Source organism: Uloborus diversus, chromosome 2, assembly GCF_026930045.1.
Source record: "Uloborus diversus isolate 005 chromosome 2, Udiv.v.3.1, whole genome shotgun sequence".
In the NCBI taxonomy this organism is placed as follows: domain Eukaryota; kingdom Metazoa; phylum Arthropoda; class Arachnida; order Araneae; family Uloboridae; genus Uloborus; species Uloborus diversus.
Window position 1 is genome coordinate 14,627,820 of NC_072732.1, and position 16,360 is coordinate 14,644,179.

Below are 16,360 nucleotides of genomic sequence, written 5' to 3' on the forward strand. Positions count from 1 at the left end.
TTAAAAACAAGAGAAGCATGGGTTGCTATTACCAAACTTTGAAGAATTTCCTTTTTTTCTTCCGCGAAATGAAGACTAAAATTGGAAAACGCATTAAATTCCAAAAAAAAAAAAAACAGCTTATGTGTGCATCACATGACTTCATTTTACTCCAATTTAATGTAATTTCCCCATTATTAGCAATTTTAATGTGATTCAATAGTTTACTCTCTAAATATCACCAACAGTGGCGAATTTAAAACCAAATTTTAAAAAAAATTGCCAAGTTGGCGACAAAACTTGGCGATTAAAAGGATGACGATATATCGCCAAGTGTCCGACAAATTATAACACCACTTGAGTTTACATCGAAATTAACAATGATTTCCCCCCAAAAAATGAGCAGAAGACCCCTTTAGAAACACCCGAATGCAACCAAAAGGGGAGGTGCACAACTAGACCCCACTAGGAGATTACGCACCAAATTTCAACTTTCTAAGACATACCGTTCCTGAGTTATTTGACATACATACGCACATACGCACAAATATACATACGTACATACAGACGTCACGAGAAAACTCGTTGTAATTAACTCGGAAATCGTCAAAATGGATATTTCGCGTGTCTATACGTTCTATAGGCACTTATCCACCTGTGGTCGAGTCGAAAAAAACACTTAACATTTATTCGGGGGTGAGCAAAATGGAAATTTAGGTCGATTTTTGAGTGAAATTTTTTTCGCGAATACAATCCTTCCTTTTTTGTAAAAGAAAGTTTAAAAAAAATCCCGTCGAAGTGAAGTAAATGCCAAGCATTTCACTGTGGTAAACGATTTATGTGCTTATTCCCCTTAAAAGTAGTTAAAATAACGTTGTTAGGGTCCGCCAGTGGCGCAAGTGTTAACGCCCGTGCGGCGGAAAGCGCAGTAAGTGCCATAGAAGGTTATTAAAGGTTACTTATCTTGGTTAGTCCAAGTCCATAATGCAATAAGATGGAAAACGCAGTAAGTACCACAATCCTCCTGTAATCTTATTTTCGATGCCCTGTAAAAAAATTTATTTGGCAATTACTGCGTTTTCCATTTTTAGTCTTCAAATGATTTTGTGATTTCTTATTTCAATAGATCTGTGCACATGTTAAATGCATAAAAAAAATTACTTGTGCCAAGCTATTAGTGTTATTTCGGTAAGTTACCAGCCCTATAGCCAAGGCTAAGGCAGAAATACATGAAATACACCACCAGCTCAGTCAATTCCAGCCGATGACTTCAGTTTCGTGTTTATTAGCACTCATCAGCCCGGCATAGGAGTGACTGAGCTGGAGGTGGAAAACCTCTTAAGGAAGCCAAGATTGCCAAACAAACAGGTAGCTAATACAGAATTAGCACTGACCAGACGAGTGACCGAAGCAATGGTTCGGTGCAACTCGAATATTGAAGGCAAGGCAGGTATATTCAGTAAGGTACCGCCCTATAGCCAGGGCTAAGGCAGAAATACATGAAATACACCGCCAGCTCGGTCAATTCCAGCCGATGACTTCAGTTTCGTGTTTATTAGCACTCATCAGCCCGGCATAGGAGTGAATGAGCTGAAGGTGGAAAACCTCCAGCTCAGTCCAGGAGGTTTTCCACCTTCAGCTCATTCACTCCTCTGCCGGGCTCATGAGTGCTAATAAGCACGAAACTGAAGTCCCCGGCTGGAATTGACCGAGCTGGCGGGTATTTCATGTATTAGTGTTATTGTCGTTTGATATTAATAGTTGCATAGTTATAAGTTAGAAATGTAGTGAGTCGATAGATAAAAGTGTGGTTTAAAAAAAGGTTCAAAATTTATCTAAAAATATTTTTGAAACATAGAATGATCGAAATGAGGCAGTAAGAAGCAAAGGGATGTAAGTGGACGTTTTCAAGTTTTGAGTAAAATTGATGTGGGACTCAGTAAGCTTTCATTGAATTTTTTTTCTCCAAATTATGCCGTACAGCATGACCCACCATAGGACTACCAGACAGACGACTACCAGGACCCCATTCCCCAAGACAGAGGAGAGGTTCACCTACCATTTGTACTGGGTATTTCCAATTTTTTAAATTTTGCCACTTACATCCTTTTGCTTCTCACTGCCTTAACCTCTTCAGACCTGGTGTCCGGTATACCGGACAACCACTTTAAACAACTGCTAATCATTTAATAATTGATTTAATTAGTTGATTTTTTTTTGTAGTTGACTCTTTACATTCTGCTTATTATAATCTGTGAAATAATTTTTCGTTTTGGGATTGACAACACTGACATATAAGGATTGAGAGATAGAGAGCTTGCTCATTTTTCCAACCATGGATTTTCATCTGAAAAGCGAGGTTTTTTACCTGATTTTTAAAAAAAATATATAATCTTTAATTAATCGTTTCAAACGCTTATATTATGTTTTATAATTGCTTGTAGAACATTTTATAATGAAGTTAGTTCGGTATTTTATCGTTTTTGTATATGTACAGTGGTGGACAAAATTATAGACTCAATTTTTTTTTTATTTTGTTTCAACTACAACATGACTCAGTTTAAATTATTTTCATTGAAGTAAAGATGAATAGTTGAAGAAATAGTTCTAAAATTAGTACATCTTATCAATTAAATTAAAAAATTCATAAAATTAGAAAATTTGCAAATTTAATATTTTATCATTACGTGAAACCTGGACAAAAGTATAAACTCAAAGGTAAATAATTCAGGATTACGAGAAAGTTTCGTTCGAAAATGTTAATTTAACGCCATAGAATGAATAAATGTTGCCATCAGTAATTGCTAAAAGTTTTGTTTTCGGAAATTTATGAGAAACATATAAATGAACAGCTGGACAAAATTATAAACTCATTTTTCTTTCTCATTTTTTCAATCATAATTTAACTCAGTTAAAAAAAATTGTGTTCCAGTAAAGATAAATAACTCTCTCAGCATAGTAAAGCAGGATTGGCGTTTCTTAATTGAAGATAGAACGCTGAAGATTATCAATTAATAGTGGAAGATCATCTCTTACCTTTTGATCATCTGATTCCTGGAGGTAACTGGTTATTTCAGCAAGATAATGCGAGTGTACATACAGCGAAAAGTACAAAAGAATGGTTCAAGCGCTGGGGTATCAAAGTTATCAAATGACCAGCTTGTAGTCCGGATCTAAATCCGATTGAAAATCTTTGGGGGACCTCGGTTCGCAAAGTTTATCATGATCGGCACCAGTACCAAGCCAAAGAGGAATTAAAAAGGGCAATACTTTCAGCATGGCACCATATGTCACTGCAGTTGTTAGAAACTCTTGTGAAATCTACATGCCCAGCCGCATATTCGAGGTAATTCAGAAAACTGAGGGCCCAACTCGTTTTTAAAAGTTTGTAGTTTACACTAATGGCTAGATTTAATGCAGTGTTAATTTTTTAAACATTTCATATATTGATTTTTTTTTCAATTTATCCATGTTAAAAGCAAAATTACATTTTAATAAAACTAATCTTTTGTTTTACTGAAGTAATTGCAAATGTAACTTAATTAAACTCAAAAAAAAAAAAAAAAAAGAAAGAAAAAAAATTGTCAGGTTATAATTGTGTTTACGCAGTATTGTAAGTTCGTAATTTTGTAATTCAGCTTTGGTTCATTTTTAGATATTAAATGATTAAGTATTTGAATAAAATTCTACCAAACTTCAGAGTTTCTTACTTTTGAATTGATACTTTTGTCCAGGTTTCATGTATTATAAAGATATTAAAGTTGAGATTTTTTTAATTAATTAATTTATTTTATAAAGTTTATGAGTTATACTGAATTTAGGACTATTTAGTCAGTTATTTATCTTTACTGGAACAAAACGTTTTTTAACTAAGTTAAATTATGATTGAAAAAATGAAAAAAAAATGAGTTTATAATTTTGTCCAGCGGTGCATTTATTTGTTTCTCATTAATTTCCAAAAACAAAACTTTTAGCAATTACTGATGGCAACATGTATTCATTCTATGGCGTTAAATTAACATTTTGGAGCGAAACTTTCTCGTAATCCTGGATTTTTTACCTCTGAGTTTATACTTTTGTCCAGGTTTCACGTAATGATAAAATACTAAATTTGCAAATTTTCTCACTTTATGAATTTTTTAATTTAATTGATAAGATGTACTAATTTTAGAACTATTTCTTCAACTATTCATCTTTACTTCAATGAAAATAATTTAAACTGAGTCATGTTGTAATTGAAATAAAAGAAAAAAAAATTGAGTCTATAATTTTGTCCACCACTGTAATATTGATTTCAAAAATATAAGTCCGGAATATTGGACGTGCCATAACTCTTATTTTTTCTCCTACAAACTCAAAATTTTGTCTATAAGATACCCTTTACCATAGTACACTGTGTACCAAATATCAACATTTTTGGTCCCATATTTCATAATTCCGACTGAAGGAGTTAAATATAGCACATACTTGACGTTAGGGGGTTAGTAAAATTGGGATGGTTTGTGACATGGGGGAAGGAAGAGACAACAAGGAGTATGACAATTACGCATTTTAGTTAAAATAAAAACATTTTTTATGTCCATATGTTTATGCAACATAGCTAGTGACAAGAGGAGAGGGGGTAAGTGAGAGTGTGACATTTAGAGACAAAGGGAGGAAGGGGTTCTAATCCGTCGGGGAAGAATGAGACTTCGTTTTTAGACAGCTTCTTGGGGAACGATCTCGCTAAGTAAATTGAATACCGCAATTAAGTAAAAACAAATATTTAAACATTTGTTTAAGTATAATATTTCCTTGGAAATATAAAAATGCTTACCTCCAATGACTTTCTCTGCACACTTTTCAGAATATGTATTCCTTCAATGCATGCATATTATTCTTTTTCCCACCAATTCGATAACATTATTTTTTGAAGCATCGCTGTAAAAAGTTAACTCCAAATTAATTCGAATGACTCGAAACAAATCATCCCAGTTCCATTGCATTTCAGAGCAGTTCGGCTTGGAAATTTTTTGTCCAATGATGTTCAATCAGCACCCGTCTGAATATGAAATTCATTTTTTTTTTGTCCTTTTATTTCATAAAGAAGAGAAAAAAGAAATCGTCCCATCTCTCTGTTTCTGAGTTCAATTGAAGCCTTCCAGGAAATCTTACAAGTGCCGCCGGAGCTTGTTGAAGTGGTTCTTGCAGTGCCACATTGTTTTCAACGCGCTGACTCTCTGATGATCTCTGCGCTTTGGTTGTCAGAAAAAAGTCCATTCAATAAGGGTTTGCAGATCAAAGCTCATAATAACGATTTTACTCTATGATGAAATAGGGTCATATAATAAAAGATCATTGTCTTTAATTACGTATATATTGTTACAAATTCTGTAAATAGTAATTATTGTAGTAACGTAACCTGTAAATAGTTTCCCGTAATGAATATACAACCCCTATACATTCGGCTAAAGTATACGATCCCCTATTTCTTTTTGGTTCATTGATAAAATTTGATAACGGTCTACTGTTTTCGAGAAGCGTTTGGAATCTTGTGGAATATTTGAGAGATTTCTTTCGATGTTTATAAAAGCGTCCCGCGTGATAAAAAGTGAGTTTCGATTGAAAATTCGAACTGAGAGTGTATTAGCTCTGTTTATTGCGAGGCATTTCGCTGTGTTGTTTTTCGTATTTGGAAGTAAATACGTGTGTAACCGTTGAGTTTACGGTGTGGTGTGATATTTGCTTAATTGCTGATGATTAATTTAGCAGTTGTTGACGCTCTTTCCTGTACATAGTGTAAATAAATTCTCTGTGTTTTTAATCAAGAACTGTGTCGTCCTTTCAAGAAAGTTGGAAGTCGCGCCGGATCCGTTACAATATGTTGAAGAATTCGCAATTCGGACACACAGTGAAATATCGGTATTAAACGTACCACAAACTTTGCTCGTTGTAACGGAAATTTCGTTAAAATGGAATTCAAGTAATGTAATCTTTACTAATAATAAAGCTGAAAGTCTCTCTGTCCGGATGTCTGTCTGTCAGGATCTTTCTCTGTCCGGATTTCTGTCTGTCAGGATCTCTGTGACGCGCATAGCGCCTAGACCGTTCGGCCGATTTTCATGAAATTTGTCACAAAGTTAGTTTGTAGCATGGGGGTGTGCACCTCGAAGCGATTTTCCGAAAATTCGATGTGGTTCTTTTTCTATTCCAATTTTAAGAACAAAAATATAAGATGGACGAGTAAATTACAAAATTATCATAACGTGGAACCGTAACATAGGTACAAGCCAATTGGCGAGAAAATTCACCATACATTATTTGTAAATATACAGGCAAACCAAAAGACCTTTTAATTTTTCTATTACGGGCAAAGCCGTGCGGGTACCACTAGTGGAAAATAAGTCGGGATAAAAATTTATTTCGCTTCAACGAATATTTCGTTGTATTGGTATTCGTTGTAACGGGATTTCAGTGCACATATCGTCGCCTCAGAGCAATAGTACGACATCTATGCCCAGGAATAATAATGAGCCATTCCATTTCAGATCAGGCAGGGTCTGTCACATGACCATCACCGATTTTTTTGAAAAAAATACAGTAGTTACAACTAAGGGACATATGAAATATCCCAAAAGGATTTTGCAAGAAATTTTTTTTTCTTCAGTTACAGCCTATTAAAATTCTGCACAAAATCCGCCATAACACTCCATTTCAAATGGACATTATTTCAAAAGTATTTAACCTATTTGAATAATTCTTTTTTCTAAAAATAAATAAGGACCCATATATCCTCTAGACATCGTTTTTGAAAGTTTAGTTAGGTTTTTTGATAAAGAAAAAAAATCATTTTTGTCGCGAAAAAACTGCATTTTTACCGATTTTATGATTTTTTTTCTCCATGAAAAAAAAGTTTTTTTTACTAAACGGAGATGGCAGTCTAAAGCCCTTATATGATAGTTTCATAACATATTTTATTATAATCCTTGGATGCATACAGCCTCGGAAATAAAATTTGAAAAATTGAAAATTTTCAAAAATTAGCGATTTTTGAAGTGATTTTACTCAAAAAACCCATTTTTTAAAAATCTAAAAATTGGCTCATTTGAACCCCATATAATGCTTAACAAGTGGGTAGACACTGCATCCCGTATTTTTTCCCATAAAATGTTTTATGATTTTTTGAAAGTGACCTTATCGCCCATGGCATGCATGTAAAATAAAAATTTCTAATAATTTCAGTAACTGAAATTCTGGTTACATTAATGCCTAATAACTACAATAAAGGTGCCCTTTATCAGGAACAACTAAAATCTTACTAACTTTTAATAATGTAGCAGTATCAAACCGCTTCTGATGACCCAGTCAATTCGTCTTTTTGTACTTTGTTAAATGAATATATTTTTCTGCTGATCAGTGCCTAATTGTTATGGGAGCTGAGATCCCATACTTCCTTATTTGTTTCACTCAAATTTTTGTATTTTTGACCGAATTCAGGCCACTTAAGCATTAAAATAAGTTCTGAAGACTATAGGGATCCTGACCTTCTTTTGTTAGAAATTGGATCCCTGGCTATAATAGCTACCTTTGGTGAGATCTGTTTGGTTACCTCAACTTACAACGATGTTCAATTAATTATTTCTCTCATAAAACAGTGGGCTTTTTAAATTCTTAAACTACAAGTGAGTTTTGCGGTATGAATTTAGTATACATATTCTTACGTATAAAAGTAATCATACTAGGTAGGATCCAAAAATTATGTGACAACATTCGCCAATGTCAACCAAAGCACGAAATTAAAATTAATCGTTTTAAATGCATTGCATTGTTCTTCCCTTTGATGGTTTCCCCTGTCGCGTAATTGAGTTGAAGAGAAAGAGAATTGAAAGAGAAAAAATATGATTCGTTGCTGCATATGAAAGTAACGGTGAATGCATAGCTTTGGAGACAAAATAAACTAATATTTATTTAAAAAATATAGATTTTTACTGTTTCTGATAAAGTACATCATTATCGTAGCTATTAGTCATTAATATAATCACCAAAGGCTCTTCTATCTAAAGGCTACACACAGAGTCTTACAAAAAGACGAATTGACTAGGTCATCAACAGCGGTTTGTTACTGATATATTATTAAAAGTTAGTAAGATTTTAGTTGTTCCTGATAAAGGGAACCTTTATTGTAGTTATTAGGCATTAATATAACCAGAATTTCAGTTACTGAAATTATTAGAAATTTTTATTTTACATGCATGCCATGGGCGATAAGGTCACTTTCAAAAAATCATAAAACATTTTATGGGAAAAAATACGGGATGCAGTGTCTACCCACTTGTTAAGCATTATATGGGGTTCAAATGAGCCAATTTTTAGATTTTTAAAAAATGGGTTTTTTGAGTAAAATCACTTCAAAAATCGCTAATTTTTGAAAATTTTCAAAATTTCAAATTTTATTTCCGAGGCTGTATGCATCCAAGGATTATAATAAAATATGTTATGAAACTATCATATAAGGGCTTTAGACTGCCATCTCCGTTTAGTAAAAAAAACTTTTTTTTCATGGAGAAAAAAATCATAAAATCGGTAAAAATGCAGTTTTTTCGCGACAAAAATGATTTTTTTTCTTTATCAAAAAACCTAACTAAACTTTCAAAAACGATGTCTAGAGGATATATGGGTCCTTATTTATTTTTAGAAAAAAGAATTATTCAAATAGGTTAAATACTTTTGAAATAACGTCCATTTGAAATGGAGTGTTTTGCCGGTTTTTTCCAAAATGGCGGATTTTGTGCAGAATTTTAATAGGCTGTAATTGAAGAAAAAAAAATTCTTGCAAAATCCTTTTGGGATATTTCATTTGTCCCTTAGTTGTAACTACTGTATTTTTTTCAAAAAAATCGGTGATGGTCATATGACACTTTTCATACCTGCCTGCCTGATTTGAAATGGAATGACTCTAATAAGACATTCTACTGTTGCTTTGAGGCAACGATATAACGAAATATTTTGTTATAACCATGAGAAACAAAATTGTTTTTTGTTTTTTAACAAAGGGGTTGCGTTTTGGTTTTTCACCATTTGCTGATCTAGTAAAATTCCTCAAGAACCGGCCTCCATTCTCGCCCATTCGCTATGTTTATTTGCTCGCCCACGTTATGGTAATTTGCTTGTACACGTTATGATAATTTACTCGACCACGTTATGATAATTTACCCGTTCATGTTATGATAATTTGCTCGATGAAATGTTCTTAAAATTGGAATAGAAAAATAATAAAATCGAATTTTCGAAACATCGCTTCGAGGTGTTCCCCCCTATGCTACGAACTAAATCTGTGCCGAATTTCAGGAAAATAGGTCGAACGGTCTGGACGCTATGCGTGTAACAGACATCCAGACATACAGACTGTCAGCTTTATTATTAGTAAAGAAAAAAAAAAGAAGTAAAATTAATTTGAATTCTGAAACTTTGAATTCAAATTATATGTTTTTCGCAATCACGAGCTGCGACAGGACCGTACTCATTGGAGTTATTGTTTCCAGAAACGGCTCCTGTCCCCCCAAGCCTGCCCCTGCTCTTGGGCGGTTACGTGTGTGTAGTTATGTATGTATATGTGTAGGCTTGTGTGAGTGCGTAGACCTGTGTGTATGCACGTTGGCGTGTGTTTATGTGTGTAAAGGTGCGTGTGCATGTGTGTGAGCGTGTGTATGTGTAGGACATGGATGCCACCGACCAAGAGAAGCAGCTACACGTACGAATGCACGTAGGCATGTGTGTAGTGTATGTGTGTAAAGGCGCGTGTGTGTATGTGTATGAGCGTGCGCGTGTGTAGGACAGGGACGCCACCGACCAGGAGAAGCGGATTCCGGGGGCCATAGCTTAGGACCGGAGGAGCGCGCGCCTGCAGAGGACGGTGGGGTTGAAAAAAGAACCGGAACGTCAAGGATGGTCAAGTAAAATCAATTAGCAATCGTGATTGCTCAAAAAAAAAAAGAAAAATTTGGATTTTGACATCTTGAATTCAAATTATGTTTTTCGCAATCACGAGTGTGTGCATGTAGGCGTGTGTGTTTGTGTGTGGGGGTATGTTTTTGTGTGTAGGGGTTATGTGTATGTGTGTGTAGGCATGTGTGTTTGTGTCTGTGTGCTGGCATAAGTGTGCAGGTAGCTGTGTGTATGAATGTGTGTGTGGGGAGGGGGTATGTGTATGTGTGTGTAGGCATATGTGTTTGTGTCTGTGTGCAGGCATGAATGTGTGGGTAGTTGTGTGTATGTGTGTGTATGTTTTTGTGTGTGTATGTGTGGGTATCTGTATGTATGCGTGTGTGTATGTGTTTGTATCTGTGTTTGTGTATGTGTGTGTAGGTGTATGTGTGCGTGTGTGTGTGTAGTTGTGTATGTATTCGCGTGTGTGTAGGACATGGACATGGATGCAACCTGGAGACGGCTTTCGCTAGAGGTGCAGCATCGTGAGGATCCCGTCGACGGTGATGGTGCGGAGGGTGGCGGTGGGAAAAATCAAAGGAACGTCAAAAACAGTCAAGTGAGAACAATAAGCAATCGTGATTGCTCAAAAAAAAAAAAAAAAAAAAACTGGGAGTTCTTTTGCAAAAACACCTATAAACATGAACTTAGATAGTCAAACTTCATCTGAATACAATATTTCCAGATTACTCATTTTTATCACTTAAAGTAAAAAGTAATAAAAATTTCATAACGGTGTTCGCAGTAAATATATTTTTTTCGATAATTGACCATAATGACCATATCTTAATTACCACATCCTAATTACCATTTCGTTTTTGATGGACGTGCGTCGTATCATCTAATCTAGAAAATCACCAGTCATAACACGACTTTTATTAAATAGAAACAAGAAACACAATGAAGAGGGTCCTATCGCCATTCGTGATTGCGAAAATCATAATTTAAATGCAAGACATCGAAAATCAAATGATTTTTTTTTCTGCCACAAGATATACTTGTTTCAGCTTTTTATGATGCCCGCTAATCTCTCAAGAAAGTGAAGGTGTAATGCTTAATTTTAGGGTAATGTGACCAGACGTCCCGCTTTTGGCGGGACAGTCCCGCCAAAGTGTCCCGCTTTGTCGAAAAAGTCCCGCTTTTTTTTGTTTAAATTCCGTCACACAAGAAATATAGTGCAATCTAGATTTTTTAGACGCTTTTTCGATTTTTTGCTGTCAGTAAACGTAAGAACGCCATGTAAAATGTTATTCTTTAATGTTTAATACGCTGAACTACCTCCACCATGATTTGGATCGAAGAGGAGGAGCTGTTAAGCGTCAGGTGTCGGCCGCGAACGGGGGAAAATAAATTCTCAACATAAATAATGTTAATAATAATATTAAATAATATTTTCAACTTGAGTTCTTTATTGGTACATTTGAGTTATTTCTTGGCATTTTTCAGTTACGTAAAATATTAAGCCTGTGGAAAAAAAACTAAAAAAAAAACTACTCTACCCCCCCCCCCCCGTCATGCGTCCTGATTTTTAGCTTGAAAAATCTGGTCACATTATTGTAGGGGATGATTTAATTAACCACAGAGATAGTAGTTTTTATTTTCAGTTTTTCAGTTAAAGCAGAATTTCGTATTTATGGCAGAAATGTTTTGAATTACTCGAAGAAAGGAAGGTAAAGCGCCATGTTCGGAGATGCCTAATCCTTGAAGAAGAAGAAGAATGAAAAATCAGCACTGCTAAAGCAGAGCCTTGAAAAGGACAAGTAAACTAAACATGCAGAATAATGTGTTGTTTTGTTGGCTATTAAAATAGTAATAACAATAGTGACAATGCCTGAATGAAACGAAACTTTACAGAAAAATTTTGAATTTCAGACTTAACGAAGTGTTTATTTTTGTAAGTTTTATTTCTCTCTCTCTCTCTCTATCTTTTTCGTATTATTTGCACTGACATTTCAAATGCAACACTTGCTTTCTTTTCGTGTATACAGGATGGCAGACTAAGTAAGGGGATACTTACTGTCCAGTATCCATTTCTTCCTAAGACCGCAGGTAGCAATGCACTGTCACAATCGCCAAATTTTTGCCGATAGTAGGGTTATGCTGGCCCCTCCAATTTCTGGATTTTTCCGTGTTTTCCAGGTATAATCCCAAGTAACCCAAAATTTCATTTTTCCCTTAACGTGTAATCACTTTCCACGTGTTTTTTGTTGCGGGGATATTTCGATAATTGGGAATCTGGCGCAATCGTCACACTTTTGGCGTAAATAACTTAATTTTGGTAACCTTACTGGTTTATAGTAACCCTATGCGAGTAGAGGTTTCCGATCTCTTTGTTTAAATTTGCGAAGAAAAATACCTCTCTCGCCAGCGCTAGAGCCAAAAATCGACACCAATGAAGAACAATCGCCAGATTCCCAATTATCGAAATATCCCCCAAGAACAAATTTCATACTAATAAATTTCAATTTTCCCATTAGCAAAATTTCCGATATTTTCATCGTCAAGGAGAAAACATAATTTTTGCCTAAGCTTCGGAGCCGAAATGTCCGAAGACATTCAAAAACGTCGCCAGTTTTCTCAGTTATTGTAATTCGTCGCTCATGAACATTGTTGATAGTATATTCGACACCAAGAGTCCTGGGCCAACCGTTTTGGGAAAAGTACCACTAACTGGAGAGAGAAAAAATCGCCACTTGCATTATTTTACCATACTGTTCTACACGATAAGTTTCACATATAGATTTTGAAGAATTGCTAAGATCTGATGAAAGTTTTCGAGAACAGTCATTTTATTTGACAATATCAGCTAGGTCAAAATGCTGATATTGCCAAATCTTGTCTATCCTTTGACATCAAAAAAATTTTGGGGCAGTCGGAAAAATTATCAAAAATATCAACTATCAAAAACTTCTTAGTACTTTTGCAGCGTTACGAAAAATCATAATAAGAATCCGAATAATAAATTTTCTATGACAAATAGTTCAATAAAAAAAAAGAGCGCCACCTATCGAGAACATCATCAATTGCCTTAAGATAGAATTCGGCGTTTTATCCGTGTGTTGACTAATTTCGTATCATAGAAAATAAACTAACTAAATTATTACATTTCGAACAGGACTGTCACGTAACGAAGAACCAGGATGCGTCTGCAAAAATGAAAATGACCTGAAAAGGTGAGGGGAAATCACACGTTTCTGACATTTCTGGAAAGTCAAGGATTTGTGTTTAAGTTTTCCAAACTGATCATTTGCGCAAACCACTAGGGCAGCCAGAATTTACCTTCTGCGGGAAAGGGTAGACTGTACGACGAACACACCGTTTCAAACTTACTATTTGGGTAATACAGAGTTCCCCTTTACGGGGAACACCCCTTGGAACAGTAACAGTACTTACGAGATAAACTCCCAGGATCAGTAATAATGTTTGAATCAAGAGCTCGGAGGGGTTGACCTTCAAACCTCCCCTCGCTACGTTACAGGAGCAGATTAATTTCTATCCACCAGGACGAGACAACCCCATCGGTTAGGCACAGGGCTCGTGACTGAAGGGTCACGAGTTCGATACCGGCCAGTCTAAGACCCTCTGTCTACGCTAATTGTGACTGGTGTACATTAAATCCGTCGTCTTCACAAAGTCCTTTAGCATCCCATTCCATATCAACACCTCTGGGGTGCTGAACAAGGATATTTGGAATTCTTCTGCTTTTGGTTTGGATTAAAAATTATCGAAACGTTAATAGATGGTGCTTCCCCCTATCGTGTGCTGTCTGAGTAAAATCGGACTTCCACCTCAGTGGTGCTCTGTAAACAGAAGCCTTATATGACTTAAATCAGGAAGCAACGTCTGACGGCTCGATTACTCTGGTGGCTTAAAGAATAACAACAACTCATATGTCTTCCAGGGTGTATTATATATATATATATTTATATATATATATATATATATATATATATATATATATATATATATATATATATATATACAGACCCCGAAGAGTTCCTACTTTTTCCTATTTTTTAGAGCACTGTCCTTATTTTCCTACTTTTTCCTTTTTTTTCCCTACTTTTTCTTTCTTTAGTATAGCACTTCTAATTGTGCATTGATTATTATTTTTACCATGCCGCCCCCATAATTTTCTGCATGTTTCAAATTTGAAAAACAAAAGAAACAAACGGTTCCTGAACCGACTACATTGACATTCCTAAACTGACATTGACTGACTACAGTAATTTCTTTAAGGATTGCCGCGGGGCGGCGTCTGCGTGTTTAAAAGTTAAATTTTCGAAAGTGACTTTTTTACCATTGCTCCGTTTATGATCGACTTTTCTTTTTATCGCTCCGACTTCAGTCCTACTGTTTTAACGAAACAAAGAAGTGGATACCACACATTCTAATGCAATTATATATTACTTACCCGTTAATTAGAAGCTTTAATTAAAGTAAACGGCCGAGTGTAAAAGAAGTGCGGGAAAAGCAGAATTTCCTATTCACCAATTTTTTGTATAGATGATTACAAGGGAAATGGAGCTCCATTTAAACAGAAAGGCAGTGTAAAACCTTAAAAGGAACGTAAGGAAGCAAAAATTGAAAAACCTGTACACAGTACATATTTTCTTGATATTAGTACAAAATAAAAGCGACATATAACAGAAATTCGCAAAAACGGAACACTTCAAAAATAATCGCAGAAACTAACCTTTTTCATACATAAATATGATTATTGTTCATTTTAAATAGGAAACATGATTATAAAATTTATAAAATTTCAGTTTCTTTCTTTGGAAAGAGTGTATTTGCAAAGAAAAAAAAACTCGGCAAAACCTAGATGGGCAAAACGTACCCGATTTTTGGAGAAAAATCGGAAATCAATTTAAATGCAAGATACCGTTTTTATTTCTTCACATTTTTAAAAGTGGGGGGGGGGGGGATAGAGCCACAAGCAAATATGTACTGTATTTCTTTTTCCTCTTTAATAGATATTTTTAATCTGATATATCATCAATATCGAGGAGTTGCTCCCCCCTCCCCCTATCACTCTCAATTTCGTGAACAATTTCCGGATGAATATTTTTGTTGTATGGTGAGGAATGAATTGTTTACCGTGCATGATTATCCCTTTTTTTCCGTGACAAAAATTTTGGAAGAAGGAGGTAAAAAATCATCAAACCAATAAAACAATTCGTTTTTATTGCTTGATTAAAATTAAAACTGGCCCGTCATTTTGATTTTTCCACCGGGGATGGCTAGCGAAGTATGTATTCTGAATGCAAATTTTGTCTGAAAACAACAAAAACCACACAAACTTATAGTTAAGCATTAATTTTCTAAAGCCAGGGAAGGGAGAAATTTTTCTCACTGACCCCCCTAAATGACGTTCCCGAAAGAAAAATTTTCTTGTATACTAAAAATATATAACATAATATAAACCCTTTAGTTTACTTATTTCGTTATTTATTTAGATTAATTATTTTATTATGAATTTTATGTCCCATATTTAAGAACAAATTTATTTTAGTTCTGCACTTATAGTCTATTTCCTTTTTTTTCAAACTCAAACATCTGCCCCTGCTTATGCAAAACCGCATGTCAGTTGCTGATTATTTTCAACTAAAACTAATTTAATATTTGCTTTGCTTTTTGTATCATAGTTTATGACAACAGGAACTGAAATTGTTAGTATTTTCAAATGATAAATGGATGCTCTCGAAGGAATGTTTTCGTTTTTGACAAAACAAATCTTTAACAAAAATGGTTTTATTGCACCAAAATATGAGTTTTATTATTATTATTATTCTTTTTATTCATTATTATTATTATTATTGCGATCGCCATATTGCATTTTATTCTTTTCTTCTTGAAATTTTTATTACTGTATTGTTGAAAGGTGTTTTTTTGTTTGGATTTTATTTTCATATTTTTGTATTTAATACCTTTATTTCCACTAGTTTATTTTTCATATTGAAAATTATCAGTTTGTTTCTTTCGTTTTGTTATTTGACTCGGTCTTTCATTAAATCCCTTTAATAATTCAAAAGTACTGTTAGTTTATTTTTGGGACAGTTTTAAATCAAAAATACTGTTAGTTTATTTTACATTAGAAATAAAGTTTACACAAAATCTGTTTATTCTTATCTCTTCCTATTTTTTCCTACTTTTTTACGTGATTTTTTTCCTAATTTTCCTACTTTTTCCCCCCAAAAAACCACTTCGGGGTATATATATATATATATATATATATATATATATATATACTTTCCTGCTGCGTTCTTCCAGCTATTTGTTAATAGAATATAAATATCGTTCCTCGTGATCTACAGTTTTGATTTTACACTACAAGCTTACAATAATATTAACATCTGTGTTGTTAAATGATACCATTGATGGAAATTGTTCTGGTTCGACAATAGAGAGGTATACT